The sequence below is a fragment of the Chiloscyllium punctatum genome, chromosome 30, assembly GCF_047496795.1.
Source record: "Chiloscyllium punctatum isolate Juve2018m chromosome 30, sChiPun1.3, whole genome shotgun sequence".
In the NCBI taxonomy this organism is placed as follows: Eukaryota; Metazoa; Chordata; class Chondrichthyes; order Orectolobiformes; family Hemiscylliidae; genus Chiloscyllium; species Chiloscyllium punctatum.
The window spans coordinates 20,930,464-20,946,475 of NC_092768.1; the positions used below are offsets into that span (position 1 = coordinate 20,930,464).

The following is a 16,012-nucleotide window of genomic DNA, read 5'->3' on the forward strand; positions in this document are numbered from 1 at the left end:
GGAAGGTAGTGAGTGTGTGTGAGGACGAAGATAGTGTGTGTGTATGTGAGGGGGAGAGTAGTGAGTGTGTGTGAGGGGAGGGTAGTGAGTGTGTGTGTGGGAGGAGTGTAGTGAGTGTGTGTGAGGGGGGAGGGTAGTGAGTGTGTGAAGGGGAGGGTAGAGAAGTGTGTGTGAGGGGGAGGGTAGTGAGTGTGTAACGGGGAGGGTAGTGAGTGTGTGTGAGGACGAAGATAGTGTGTGTGTATGTGAGGGGAGAGTAGTGAGTGTGTGTGAGGGGGGAGGGTAGTGAGTGTGTGTGAGGGGGAGGGTAGTGGGTGTGTGTGAGGGGGAGGGTAGTGAGTGTGTGTGTGGGGGAGTGTAGTGAGTGTGTGTGAGGAGGGAGGGTAGTGAGTGTGTGAAGGGGAGGGTAGAGAAGTGTATGTGAGGGGGAGGGTAGTGAGTGTGTGTGAGGGGGAGGGTAGTGAGTGTGTGTGTGAGGGGGAGGGTAGTGAGTGTGTGTGTGAGGGGGAGGGTAGTGAGTATGTGTGAGGGGGAGGGTAGAGAGAGACTGTGTGAGGGGGAGGGTAGTGGATGTGTGTGAGGGGGAGGGTAGTGAGTGTGTGTGTGAGGGGGAGGGTAGTGAGTCTGTGTGAGGGAGAGGGTAGTGGATGTGTGTGAGGGGGAGGGTTGTGAGAGTGTGTGAGGGGAAGGGTAGTGAGTGTGTGTGAAGGGGGAGGGTAGTGAGTGTGTGGGGGGAGAGTAGTGAGTGTGTGTAGGGGAGGATAGTGAGTGTGTGTGTGAAGGGGAGGGTAGCAAGTGTGTGTGAGGGGAAGGGTAGTGAGTGTGTGTGAAGGGGGAGGGTAGTGAGTGTGTGGGGGGAGAGTAGTGAGTGTTGTGAGGGGGAGGGTAGTGAGTGTGTGTGTGAGAGGGGGTAGTGAGTGTGTGAGGGGGAGGGTAGTGAGTGTGTGTGAGGGGGAGGGTAGTGAGTGTGTGAGGGGAGGGTAGTGAGTTTTTGTGAGGGGGAGGGTAGTGAGTGTGTGTGAAGGGGAGGGTAGCAAGTGTGTGTGAGGGGAAGGGTAGTGAGTGTGTGTGAAGGGGAGGGTAGTGAGTGTGTGGGGGAGAGTAGTGAGTGTGTGTGAGGGGGAGGGTAGTGAGTGTGTGTGTGAGTGGGGAGGGTAGTGAGTGTGTATGAGGGGGAGGGTAGTGTGTATGTGTGTGTGAGGGGGAGGGTAGTGAGTGTGTGTGTGAGGGGGAGGGTAGTGAGTGTGTGTGAGGGGGAGGGTAGTGAGTGTGTGTGGGGGGGGTAGTGAGTGTGTGTGGGTGGAGGGTAGTGAGTGTGTATGGGGGGAGGGTAGTGAGTGTTTGTGAGGGGGAAGGGTAGTGCGTGTGTGAGGGAGAGGGTAGTGAGTGTGTGTGAGGGGGAGGGTAGTGAGTGTGTGTGTGAGGAGGAAGATAGTGAGTGTTTGTGTGGGGTGAGGGTAGTGAGTGTGTGTGAGGGGGAGGGTAGTGAGTGTGTGTGAGGGGAGGGTAGTGAGTGTGTGTGAGGGAGAGGGTAGTGAGTGTGTGTGAGGGGGGTGGGTAGTGAGTGTGTGTGTGGGGGGAGGGTAGTGAGTGTGTGTGAGGGGGGTGGGTAGTGAGTGTGTGTGAGGGAGGGGTTAGTGAGTGTGTGAGTGGGAGGGTAGTGAGTGTGTGTGAGGGGGAGGGTAGTGAGTGTGTGTGGGGGGTGGGTAGTGAGTGTGTGTGAGGGGGAGGGTAGTGAGTGTGTGTGAGGGGGACGGTAGTGAGTGTGTGTGAGGGAGGGGTTAGTGAGTGTGTGTGAGGGAGAGTGTAGTGAGTGTGTGAGTGGGAGGGTAGTGAGTGTGTGTGAGGGGGGTGGGTAGTGAGTGTGTGTGAGGGGGGTGGGTAGTGAGTGTGTGAGTGGTGGGAGGGTAGTGAGTGTGTGTGAGGGGGGTGGGTAGTGAGTGTGTGTGAGGGGGGTGGGTAGTGAGTGTGTGTGAGGGAGAGGGTAGTGAGTGTGTGTGAGGGAGAGGGTAGTGAGTGTGTGTGAGGGGGGAGGGTAGTGAGTGTGTGTGAGGGAGGGGTTAGTGAGTGTGTGAGTGGGAGGGTAGTGAGTGTGTGTGAGGGGGAGGGTAGTGAGTGTGTGTGAGGGAGGGGTTAGTGAGTGTGTGAGTGGGAGGGTAGTGAGTGTGTGTGAGGGGGGTGGGTAGTGAGTGTGTGTGTGGTGGGAGGGTAGTGAGTGTGTGTGAGGGGGAGGGTAGTGAGTGTGTGTGAGGGGGAGGGTAGTGAGTGTGTGTGAGGGAGAGGATAGTGAGTGTGTGTGAGGGGGGTGGGTAGTGAGTGTGTGTGTGGTGGGAGGGTAGTGAGTGTGTGTGAGGGGGAGGGTAGTGAGTGTGTGTGAGGGAGAGGGTAGTGAGTGTGTGTGAGGGGGGAGGGTAGTGAGTGTGTGTGAGGGAGGGGTTAGTGAGTGTGTGAGTGGGAGGGTAGTGAGTGTGTGTGAGGGGGAGGGTAGTGAGTGTGTGTGGGGGAGGGTAGTGAGTGTGTGTGAGGGGGAGGGTAGTGAGTGTGTGTGAGGGAGGGGTTAGTGAGTGTGTGACTGGGAGGGTAGTGAGTGTGTGTGAGGGAGGGGTTAGTGAGTGTGTGAGTGGGAGGGTAGTGAGTGTGTGTGAGGGGGCGGGTAGTGAGTGTGTGTGAGGGAGGGGTTAGTGAGTGTGTGAGTGGGAGGGTAGTGAGTGTGTGTGAGTGGGAGGGTAGTGAGTGTGTGTGAGGGAGGGGTTAGTGAGTGTGTGAGTGCGAGGGTAGTGAGTGTGTGTGAGGGAGGGGTTAGTGAGTGTGTGAGTGGGAGGGTAGTGAGTGTGTGTGAGGGGGAGGGTAGTGAGTGTGTGTGAGTGGGAGGGTAGTGAGTGTGTGTGAGGGGGGTGGGTAGTGAGTATGTGTGAGGGAGAGGGTAGTGAGTGTGTGTGAGTGGGAGGGTAGTGAGTGTGTGTGGAGGGTAGTGAGTGTGTGTGAGGGAGAGGGTAGTGAGTGTGTGTGAGGGGGGGTAGTGAGTGTGTGTGAGGGGAGGGGTAGTGAGTGTGTGTGAGGGGGGTGGGTAGTGAGTATGTGTGAGGGAGAGGGGTAGTGAGTGTGTGTGAGGGGGGTGGGTAGTGAGTGTGTGTGAGGGAGAGGGTAGTGAGTGTGTGTGAGTGGGAGGGTAGTGAGTGTGTGTGAGGGGGTGGGTAGTGAGTGTGTGTGAGGGGGAGGGTAGTGAGTGTGTGTGAGGGGAGGGTAGTGAGTGTGTGTGAGGGGGAGGGTAGTGAGTGTGTGTGAGGGGGAGGGGTAGTGAGTGTGTGTGAGGGGGAGGGTAGTGAGTGTGTGTGAGGGGGAGGGTAGTGAGTGTGTGTGAGGGAGGGGTAGTGAGTGTGTGTGAGGGGGAGGGTAGTGAGTGTGTGTGGGGGAGGGTAGTGAGTGTGTGAGTGAGTGTGGTGGGGGAGGGTAGTGAGTGTGTGTGAGGGGGGTGGTAGTGAGTGTGTGTGAGGGGGGTGGGTAGTGAGTGTGTGTGAGGGGAGAGGGTAGTGAGTGTGTGTGAGGGGGAGGGTAGTGAGTGTGTGTGAGGGGGAGGGTAGTGAGTGTGTGTGCGAGGGGAAGATAGTGAGTGTTTGTGTGGGGGAGGGTAGTGAGTGTGTGTGAGGGGGAGGGTAGTGAGTGTGTGTGAGGGGGAGGGTAGTGAGTGTGTGTGAGGGGGTGGGTAGTGAGTGTGTGTGAGGGGGAGGGTAGTGAGTGTGTGTGAGGGGGAGGGTAGTGAGTGTGTGTGAGGGGGAGGGTAGTGAGTGTGTGTGCGAGGAGGAAGATAGTGAGTGTTTGTGTGGGGGAGGGTAGTGAGTGTGTGTGAGGGGGAGGGTAGTGAGTGTGTGTGAGGGGGAGGGGTAGTGAGTGTGTGTGAGGGGGTGGGTAGTGAGTGTGTGTGAGGGGGAGGGTAGTGAGTGTGTGTGAGGGGAGGGTAGTGAGTGTGTGTGAGGGGAGGGTAGTGAGTGTGTGTGCGAGGAGGAGATAGTGAGTGTTTGTGTGGGGGGGGGGGGGGAGGGAGTGGGGGGGGAGGGGGAGGGTAGGGAGTGTGTGTGAGGGGGGGGGTGAGGGGTGGTGGGAGGGGGTGGGGGTGAGGGTGTGTGGGAGGGGGAGGGGAGTGAGTGTGTGTGAGGGGGGAGGGTAGTGAGGGTGTGTGAGGGGAGGGGTGTGTGGGGGGGTGGGGGGGGGAGGGGGGGTGGGGGGGGGGGGGGGAGGGGGGGGGGGGAGGGGGGTGGGGGGGGGGGGGGGTGTGTGTGCGAGGAGGAAGATAGTGAGTGTTTGTGTGGGGGAGGGTAGTGAGTGTGTGTGAGGGGGAGGGTAGTGAGTGTGTGTGAGTGGGGTGGGTAGTGAGTGTGTGTGAGGGGGAGGGTAGTGAGTGTGTGTGAGGGGGAGGGTAGTGAGTGTGTGTGAGGGGAGGGTAGTGAGTGTGTGTGCGAGGAGGAAGATAGTGAGTGTTTGTGTGGGGGAGGGTAGTGAGTGTGTGTGAGGGGGAGGGTAGTGAGTGTGTGTGAGGGGGAGGGTAGTGAGTGTGTGTGAGGGGGGTGGGTAGTGAGTGTGTGTGAGGGGGAGGGTAGTGAGTGTGTGTGAGGGGGAGGGTAGTGAGTGTGTGTGAGGGGAGGAAGATAGTGAGTGTTTGTGTGGGGGAGGGTAGTGAGTGTGTGTGAGGGGGAGGGTAGTGAGTGTGTGTGAGTGGGGTGGGTAGTGAGTGTGTGTGAGGGGGAGGGTAGTGAGTGTGTGTGAGGGGGAGGGTAGTGAGTGTGTGTGAGGGGAGGGTAGTGAGTGTGTGTGCGAGGAGGAAGATAGTGAGTGTTTGTGTGGGGGAGGGTAGTGAGTGTGTGTGAGGGGGAGGGTAGTGAGTGTGTGTGAGGGGGAGGGTAGTGAGTGTGTGTGAGGGGGGTGGGTAGTGAGTGTGTGTGAGGGGGAGGGTAGTGAGTGTGTGTGAGGGGGAGGGTAGTGAGTGTGTGTGCGAGGAGGAAGATAGTGAGTGTTTGTGTGGGGGAGGGTAGTGAGTGTGTGTGAGGGGGAGGGTAGTGAGTGTGTGTGAGGGGGAGGGTAGTGAGTGTGTGTGCGAGGAGGAAGATAGTGAGTGTTTGTGTGGGGGAGGGTAGTGAGTGTGTGTGAGGGGGAGGGTAGTGAGTGTGTGTGAGGGGGAGGGTAGTGAGTGTGTGTGAGGGGGAGGGTAGTGAGTGTGTGTGAGGGGGGTGGGTAGTGAGTGTGTGTGAGGGGGAGGGTAGTGAGTGTGTGTGAGGGGAGGGTAGTGAGTGTGTGTGCGAGGAGGAAGATAGTGAGTGTTTGTGTGGGGGAGGGTAGTGAGTGTGTGTGAGGGGGAGGGTAGTGAGTGTGTGTGAGGGGAGGGTAGTGAGTGTGTGTGCGAGGAGGAAGATAGTGAGTGTTTGTGTGGGGGAGGGTAGTGAGTGTGTGTGAGGGGGAGGGTAGTGAGTGTGTGTGAGGGGAGGGTAGTGAGTGTGCGCGAGGAGGAAGATAGTGAGTGTTTGTGTGGGGGAGGGTAGTGAGTGTGTGTGAGGGGGAGGGTAGTGAGTGTGTGTGAGGGGGAGGGTAGTGAGTGTGTGTGCGAGGAGGAAGATAGTGAGTGTGTGTGAGGGGGAGGGTAGTGAGTGTGTGTGAGGGGGAGGGTAGTGAGTGTGTGTGAGGGGGAGGGTAGTGAGTGTGTGTGCGAGGAGGAAGATAGTGAGTGTGTGTGAGGGGGAGGGTAGTGAGTGTGTGTGAGGGGGAGGGTAGTGAGTGTGTGTGAGGGGGAGGGTAGTGAGTGTGTGTGAGGGGGGTGGGTAGTGAGTGTGTGTGAGGGGGAGGGTAGTGAGTGTGTGTGAGGGGGAGGGTAGTGAGTGTGTGTGAGGGGGAGGGTAGTGAGTGTGTGTGAGGGGAGGGTAGTGAGTGTGTGTGCGAGGAGGAAGATAGTGAGTGTTTGTGTGGGGGAGGGTAGTGAGTGTGTGTGAGGGGGAGGGTAGTGAGTGTGTGTGAGGGGGGTGGGTAGTGAGTGTGTGTGAGGGGGAGGGTAGTGAGTGTGTGTGAGGGGGAGGGTAGTGAGTGTGTGTGAGGGGGGTGGGTAGTGAGTGTGTGTGAGGGGGAGGGTAGTGAGTGTGTGTGAGGGGGAGTGTAGTGAGTGTGTGTGCGAGGAGGAAGATAGTGAGTGTTTGTGTGGGGGAGGGTAGTGAGTGTGTGTGAGGGGGAGGGTAGTGAGTGTGTGTGAGTGGGGAGGGTAGTGAGTGTGTGTGAGGGGGAGGGTAGTGCGTGTGTGTGAGGGGGAGGGTAGTGAGTGTGTGTGAGGGGGAGGGTAGTGAGTGTGTGTGAGGGGGAGGGTAGTGAGTGTGTGTGAGGGGGAGTGTAGTGAGTGTGTGTGAGTGGGGAGGGTAGTGAGTGTGTGTGAGGGGGAGGGTAGTGCGTGTGTGTGAGGGGGAGGGTAGTGAGTGTGTGTGAGGGGGAGGGTAGTGAGTGTGTGTGAGGGGGAGGGTAGTGAGTGTGTGTGAGGGGGAGGGTAGTGAGTGTGTGTGAGTGGGGAGCTGAAAATGTGCTGCTGGAAAAGCACAGCAGGTCAGGCAGCATCCAAGGAACAGGAGGATCGACGTTTCGGGCATGAGCCCTTCTTCAGGAATGCTGATGGGGCGGTGTGGACTTGTTGGGCCGAAGGGCCTGTTTCCACTCTGTAAGTAATCTAATCTAATCACACACTCACACACACCCTCACTACCATCACACAATCACAACCAACTCTCACTACCCTCACCTTCACTACCCCCCCACACACTTCCTATCCTCACGCCTGCAACCATCTCCCTCACACAACTTGCTTCCTCCTCACACACTCAGTACCTCACACCTGCTACCCCTCCCTGAATACACCCACTACCCTGACTCACACATGCCTCCATCTCACACACTCACTGCCTTCACATTCACTACTTACCCCTCACACACACACCCACTTCCCACCCCCTCACACACACTCACTACCCACCCCCTCACACACACTACTCTACTCCTCACACGCACTCACTACCCTCCCCTACACAGAAATCACTACCCTCCCTCTCACACACTCACTGCCCTCCCCCTTACTCACACTCACTACCCTGCCCCTCAAACACACTCACTATCCACTCCCCCTCACACACTCACTACCCTCCCCCTCAGACACTCACTACCCTGCCCCTCACACACACTCACTACCCTGCCCCTCACACACACTCACTACCCTCCCCCTCACATACACTCACTATCCTCTTCCTCACACACACATACACACTACCCTCCCCCTCACACACTCTCACTACCCTCTCCATCACGCACTCACTACCCTCCCCCTCACACACACTCACTACCCTCCTCCTCACACACACACTCACTACCCTCTCCCTCACACACGCTCACTACCCTCCCACTCACACACACTCACTACCCTCTCCCAAACACACACACTTACTACCCGCTCCCACACACACTGACTATCCACTCCCCCCACACATACTCACTATCCATTCCCCCCCAAACACACTCACTACCCTCCCCCTCACACACACTCACGATCCACTCCCCCCCCACACACTCACTATCCACTCCCCCCAAACACACCCACTACCCTCTCCCTCACACAAACTCACTATCCTGCAGCCCCACACACTCTCACTACCCTCTCCCTCACACACACACTTACTACCCACCCCCAAACACACTCACTATCCACTCCACCCACACACACTCACTATCCAGCCCCCAAACACACCCACCACCCTCTCCCTCACACACACTCATTACCCTGCCCCCAACACACTCACTACCCTCCCACTCACACACATCCACTAGCCACTCCCACAACACACACACACACACACTACTCACCCCATCACATGCACTCACTACCCTCCCCCTCACACACACACTCACTATCCTCCCCCTCACACACTCACTAACTTTCCCCTCACACATTCACTACCTCCCCCTCACACACCCTCACTACCCTCCCCCTCACACACACTCATTACCCTCTCCCTCACACACACACATTCACTACCCTGCCCCCACACACTCACTACCCTCCTACTCACACATATTCACTATCCAGTGCCCCCCCACACACACACTACCCACACCCCACACACACTCACTGTCCTTCCCCTCACATACACACTCACTATCCTCCCCCTCGTACGCACTCACTACCCTCCCCCTCACACACTCACTACCCTCCCCCTCACATACTCTCACTACCCTCTCCCTCACACACACTCACTACCCTGCCACCCACACACACTCACTACCCTCCCCCTCACACACACTCACTACCCTCCCACTCGCACACATTCACTATCCACTCCCCACACACACTCACTACCCACCCCCCACACACACTCACTACCCGACCCCCACACACACTCACTATCCACATCCCCACACAGTCACTATCCACTCTCCCCACACACACTCACTACCCTACCCCCCCCACACACTCACTATCCACTCCCCCAAACACACTCACTACCTTCTCCCTCACACACACACTCATTTCCCTGCCCCCAAAACACTCACTACCCTCCCACTCACACACATCCACTATCTACACCCCCCCACACACAATCTACCCCCTCACACACTCACTAGCCACACACACACACTACTCACCCCATCACATGCACTCACTACCCTCCCCCTCACACGCACACTCACTATCCTCTCCCTCACACACACTCACTACCTTCCCCCTCACACACTCACTACCTCCCACTCACACACCCTCACTACCCTCCACCTCACACACACTCACTGCCCTCTCCCTCCCACACACAGACCCACTATCCGCCCCCCTCACACACATTCACCACCTTCCCCCAATACGCTCACTACCCTACCACTCACACATATCCACTATCCAGTTCCCCCCCCACACACACTACCCACCCCCTCACACACACTCACTGTCCTTCCCCTCACATACACACTCACTATACTCCCCCTCACACGCACTCACTGTCCTTCCCCTCACATACACACTCACTATACTCCCCCTCACACGCACTCTCTACTCTGCCCTCACACACCCTCACTACCCTCCCCTTCACTACCCTCCCCCTCACACACTCTCACTACACTCTCCCTCACACACTCTCACTACACTCTCCCTCACACACTCTCACTACCCTCCCCATCACACACTCTCACTACCCTCCCCCCTCACACACACTCACTACCCTGCCCCCCACATACACTCACTACCCTCCCACCCACACACATCAGTACCCTCCCCCTCACACACACTCACTACCCTCCAACACACACACTCACTACCCTCCCCCCCACACACTCACTACCCTCCCCCCCACACACTCACTACCCTCTCCCACACACACTCACTACCCTCCCTCTCATACACACTCACTACCCTTCCCCCTCACACACACTCACTACCCTCCCACTCATACACACTCACTACCCTCCAACTCACACACACTCACTATCCACTCCCCCACACACTCACTACCCTCCCCCCCACACACCCACTACCCTCCCACTCATACACACTCACTACCCTCCAACTCACACACACTCACTATCCACCCCCTCACACACACTCACTATCTTCCTCCTCACACACACACTCACTACCCTCTCCCTCACTCACACTCACTACCCTCCAACTCACACACATTCACTACCCACCCCCTCACATACATTCACTATCCACTCCCCCCATACACACTACCTTCCACCTCACACACTCACTACCCTTCCCCTCAAACACACTCACTACCCTCCCCCACACACACACTCACTCACTATCTTCCTCCTCACACACACACTCACTACCCTCCCCCTCACACACACTCACTACCCTCCCACCCACACACACTCACTACCCTCCCCCTCACACACACTCACTATCTTCCTCCTCACACACACACTCACTACCCTCTCCCTCACTCACACTCACTACCCTCCAACTCACACACATTCACTACCCACCCCCTCACATACATTCACTATCCACTCCCCCCATACACACTACCTTCCACCTCACACACTCACTACCCTCCCCCTCAAACACACTCACTACCCTCCCCCACACACACACTCACTATCTTCCTCCACACACACACACACTCACTACCCTTCCCCCTCACACACACACTCACTACACTCCCCCTCACACACACTCACTATCCACTCCCCCACACACTCGTACTACCCTTCCCCCTCACACACACACTATCTTTCTCCTCACACACACACTCACTACCCTCTCCCTCACACACACTCACTACCCTCCCCCTCACACACACACTCACTACATTCCTCCTGAGTGTGAGTGTGTGCGCATGTGTGTGTGTGTGAGAGAGTGTGTCTGTATATGTGTGTGTGTGTGTGTGTGTGTGAGAGAGTGTGTGAGTGTGTGTGTGTGTCTGTATGTGTGTGTGTGTGTGTGTCAAGAGTAATGTGTCTGTTGGATGTGAGTGTCAGAACTCAAAACTCTGCTAACACATTTTCACAGTAACCCCTTCAGCCAAGCCGGTTCTGTAACACGTTGATATGAGCAGTTGAGCCGAGGTTTTGAGTTCCTGATCTCTGCACGTGTCAAATTGGTTTCCTGATTCCTCCACTGCTGTGTTCTATCAGCATCCAGTTTGTTCTTGTTCCCAGCCTCAGATTTCCACTTCAAAAGCTGTTTTTGCCAGTGAATGTGAGCAATTTAGTCAACCCCCAAGGTGGACTATCACAGTCTATTCCTCATCACACTCGATTCCCAATCTCACGGACTCACTCACTCTCCCACAAGCTTCACTGGGCCGTAAGGAGGAACGGGAATGCCTCGTCAGAACAGGAGCTCAACTTGAAGTCTATTTGTAATGTATCCTCCAGCATTGCCTCAACAGATTGAGTGACCCATAATGTGGCTGGGTCAGTATCTGCATGCTTCATGTTCCCATGGTAATCACCTCTTGTGCAATACTGCTTTACTGTTTTGCTAATCTATTTTTTTTTATTTTTTAAGTGAGCACTTTTCTTTAAAAATACAATAAGGAGTCGTCTAAATGTTCCCATTCCCGATGTGCAGATTTTCCACACAGTTCCTCAAAGCCTGCTGTCAGGAACTTGGCAATGAAACTAAAAGGCACCTGGATTCAGAGCAAGAACGACATGCCGGGGCATGGTGGAGTTTGAGATGGACCTGCAAAAGGACAAAGGTTAGAGAAACATTGGAGGTCCGGAGAAACAGAAACACAGGGAAAATGGGTAATAGCAAGGTCGAAACTGTAGGAGCATTCGGAGACCATCAGCCCCTTGGGCTTGGTGCAATTGGATTAAAACTGATAACTCCATTTACCTACTGGGATAAGAACTGGTCATATTGATCTCAGTTTTGAAATTTTCAATTAGCTCTGAGCTTTGACAGATTTTTGAGGAAGACAGATTTCCACTACCTTCTGTGTGAAAATGATTATCCTCCCCTCTTTATCTGGGCTCCTGTCTGCAAGGGGAAATAGTTTCTCTTTATCGCACGTGTTCAATCCTCTTATCATCTTAAATACTTTCATCTTCAAAAGTCAAGAAAATACAAGCCTAGTCTGTGTGATTCATCATTTTAACTTGGGGGCATTTTTTAGTCTCCTATTTTGCTTGTACAGTGCCATTGGATCACTCAGAGTGAATCTCCCAATATGACAGGTTTAGACATTGATAACCAATCAGGGGTGAAAAAGCCTGTGAGCTCAATAGACAACGCAAGCCCTGGTTGCAATCTCTCAGTGTGCAGGGCTGGTCGTGAGGCCAATCCTCTCCATCGGTCAGTGATAGTGGGATGGGAACAAAGAGTTAGCATTCCCACTTCTGCTTTCTGTCCAATGTACCATGTTGTAAACTCACAGGCAGAGTACAACTATGCCTGGCCATGACACTCAAGGAGATAGACTGGGCCTGGTGGGTGGTTAGTGAGGTGATATTCCACTTTGTAATGGAGTTAGAAACAAATTGGATGTGACCATAAGAGGTACAGTTAGTAAGTTTGCAGATGACACCAAAATTGGAGGTGTAATGGACAGCGAAGAAGGTTACAATGGGATTTTGACCAGATGGGCCAATGGGCTGAGAAGTGGCAGATGGAGTTTAATTCAGATAAATGTGAGGTGCTGCATTTTGGGAAAGCAAACCTTAGCAGAACTTATACACTGAATGGTAAGTCCTAGGGAGTCTTGCTGAACAAGAGACCTTGGAGTGCAGGTTCATAGCTCCTTGAAACTAGAATTGCAGGTAGATAGGATAGTGAAGAAAGCATTTGGTATGCTTTCCTTTATTGGTCAGAGTATTGAGTACAGGAGTTGGGAGGTCATGTTGCGGCTGTACAGGATATTGGTTGGGCCACTGTTGGAATATTGTGTGCAATTCTGGTTTCCTCCCTATCGGAAGGATGTTGTGAAACTTGAAAGGGTTCAGAAAAGATTTACAAGGATGTTGCCAGGGTTGGAGGATTTGAGCTATAGGGAAAGATTGAATAGGCTGGGGCTGTTTACCCTGGAGCTTTGGAGGCTGAGGAGTGACCTTATAGAAGTTTATAAAATCATGAGGTGCACGGATAGGATAAATAGACAAGGTCTTTTCCCTGAGGTGGGGGAGACCAGAACTAGAGGGCATAGGGTGAGATGGAAAAGATATAAAAGAGACCTAAGGGGCAACTTTTTCACACAGAGTGTGGTATGTGTATGGAATGAGCTGCCAGAGGATGTGGTGGAGGCTGGTACAATTGCAACAGTTAAGAGGCAGTTGCATGAGTATATGAATAGGAAGGGGTTGGAGAGATATGGGGTGGATGCTGGAAGGTGGGACTAGATTGGATTGGGATATCTGGATGGCATGGATGGGTTGGATCGAAGGGTCTGTTGCCATGTTGTACATCTCTATGACTCTATGCTGTGTTCCTTCCAAAGTTGTACTCCACCCAAGGAATATTTAAGGCCAGGAAAACAGAGATAGGAGGAAACTAGAGAGAACAAGTGATTTCTTGTCATCACTAACAACAATTGCATTAACAGAACATCATTGACTTGGCGTTCTACCCTAAGACACTCCATTTGGCAGTGCTGCCAATTTCATTCCTCAAGAGCCAGGCGGTGGCTAATGGAACATTTCCAAATCCCATTTTACAGAATCATAACATGTGGCTCTTGGCACCACAGACAGACAGACAGCTGGGAACTCGTGGAACTAAATCTCATGCAGAGTCAGAGTTGAGAGTGTGGGAGGATTGTACACATTAGGTGTGGAGCCTGACTCCTGAAAAGCATACATTGGGAAATCAGGCGAGTCTCATTTTGTTCCCACAGTGTGCTTTTCAGGGAAGGTGTAAGGTTCTACACCAGGAAGTACGCACTCACCTTTCAGATGAGATGTCAAACCAAGGCTGCATCTGAGTTCTGTTGACAAATGGAAATGATCGAATAGCCACCACTTAGAAAAGGAGCAGAGGAATCCTCCCTTGCTAGCCTGAGACAAGGTCTATTCCCAAATAAACATCACCAAGGAAATAAATTATCTGGTCATTTTCACTTTTCTGTTTGTGGGGGTGAGCTGTGCAGAAATTGGCTGCTGTGACTCCAACATCACAACACCAACACTTCAAAAATAAAGCTGGCTTGAAAGTACTTTGGGATGTCTTGAGGTCTCAAGGTGCTATACAAATGCAAGTCTTCTTTTCTAAGTCTTTCTTTTCAGACAAGGAAAAAAATGAGTGTTGGACCCTTTGAAGTTAAATTCCTGCCTGATATTTACAATAACACCTCTTTTCAATGTATGGAATGCGCCAGGCAGATGAATCAATGATATAGAAGACGGGTAAATGGATCTCAGAGGTCAGCCATGGAATGGTGATACAAGTTGATGGGGTTGCATGGGTCCTCTTTTCCATGTGATCCTTTCTCAATCCCAAATCTTGCTCTTTATAGTTCTGCTAAGAAGCCAACTGAATAGAAGTAGCACCACTGACTACAATTTAACTGCATTGTGGTAGTTCTGAAACAGAGCTACGTTAAACTTAGAATGCTAACTCTGTTTCTGTTACCACAGACATGTTCATTAATGTCCCTTATAGGAGGATATTTTCTGTCCTGCCCCTGTGTGGCCTGTAAATGACCCCAAACTAACAGCAATATGGTTAATGTTGAATTGCAGCCTGGAACGATGCAGTAAATTACCCTCAACTGCTGGAGCGATGCATGTATCGTAGCACCTTCCCTGGGAAACTGAAAAACAAGTGGCCAGTGATTCTCACGAGGAAGGACAAAGCTGTGCAAAGTACCACAATTTTTCTATTAAAAGAAGGTGGAATTTTCAACAGGTCATGTTTATTACACTGAGAGAAAAAAACACTTTGAAAGCAATAATTTATTGCAAAGTTTCAAGAAAAGAATCCCTCGCCGGTAATTTCATTGTAACCGTTTCATTTTTGCCTACCAGAGGAAGGGAGAGAATATATTGACTGCAAACTGACAATCTGCGGTAACCTGTGACCATTAACCCTTTGAGTACCTGGGAGTGGATGGAGTCTGTGTTTATCACAGTCAGTCATTGGCTGGATGTGGTACACTGTCAGAGAATTCACCAGTTCAATTATTTACTTTTTACTTCATTGTGAAAGTGACCTCATTCTGGTTCGTGTTTCCCATCAGGAGTTAAATTCAAAGGGTTAAGGAGGACTTGGCACTGACCTCAGCCCTTTGGCTTGGCATGTCAAATCACCTTGCCCCCCTCAGCAAATGGCACAAACCTGCCGCTATGCACCCACCCACAGGATGAGGGCACTTGAAAGGCACTGTGCCAGTTCCACATGCTTGATCACTTAGAGAGAGAGAGAGAGAGAGAGAGATAGCAAATAAATATCATCACTAATAACAAAATGCCAAGAAATAAATACAGACAGATACCATCAATAAAAGCTGAGGTCAAGGGACACGGAAACAAGACAGCAGGGATTAATAATTGATGAGTTCAGCCCTTTATGCATCCTGGAATCACAGAATCTCTACAATTTAGAAGGAGGCCATTTGACCCATCGAGTCCACACCGACCCTCCGAACAGCATCCCAGCCCCCGACCCTATAACCCTAGCCTTCGCATCTTTGGACTGTGGGAGGAAACCAGAGCAAATCCGGGGAGAACATGCAAGTTCCACACAGACAGACAGTCACCCGAGGATGGAATTAAACCCAGGGTCCCTGATGCTGTGAGGCAGCAGTGCTAACCACTGAGCCACCATGTCACCCCCCACTGCTCTTGGCCATCACTTTCTGACTGACTGACATGCTAACAGATTCAGAGGCTTATCCGATGTTTAAGCTCACACTTTGTCTTGCAATACTGAACTTTAGGAGTAGAGGAATGCTCAATTGAAGTCCCAATCTGCGCTAAATGATCTAATTTTACCTGTCTGGTGAAAAGGAGGCGGTGGTGGTTAAAACATTGGAATGTGGAAATGTAGAACAAAGGAACAGGAGTAGGCCATTCAGCCCTTTGAGCCTGCTCCACCACTCAGTTTGGTTATGACTGATCATCCAACTCAAAGAGATAGCCCCACTTTCTCCCCATACCCTTTGATCCCTTTAGCCCTGAGAACTACATCTGTCTCCTTCTCACAAACCCTTAACATTCGTCTGTACCTGTGTGTTTGTTTTTGTTGCTGTTTATCTATTATTTACTTATCTATGCTACTTAACTCTGTGATCTGTCTGTAATGCCTCAAGACAAAGCTTTTCACTGTGCCTTGGCACATATGATAATAAATTCAATTCAATTCAATTCTTGAAAACATTCCATGTTATGGGCTCAACCGCTTTCTGTGATAGAGAATTCCACAGACTCACCTTTATCTCGGTGAAGAAATGTTTCCTCATCTCAGTCCTAAGTGGCCTACTCTATATCCTTAGAAGATAAGTGTGTTTGTAAAATCATACAGTAATGCACAAAAGGAGGCTATTTGACCCATTGCTTCTTCACC

General features: G+C 52.6%; 1 long non-coding RNA gene across 1 annotated transcript; it reads left to right on the plus strand.

Annotated features, from left to right (window-relative positions):
• Positions 1 to 10,641: 10,641 nt before the first annotated feature.
• On the plus strand, positions 10,642 to 14,654 carry LOC140455245 (uncharacterized). The gene is made up of 3 exons (XR_011952803.1): positions 10,642 to 10,956; positions 11,084 to 11,213; positions 14,191 to 14,654. It is a non-coding gene; the product is annotated as an uncharacterized lncRNA (long non-coding RNA).
• Positions 14,655 to 16,012: the final 1,358 nt, after the last annotated feature.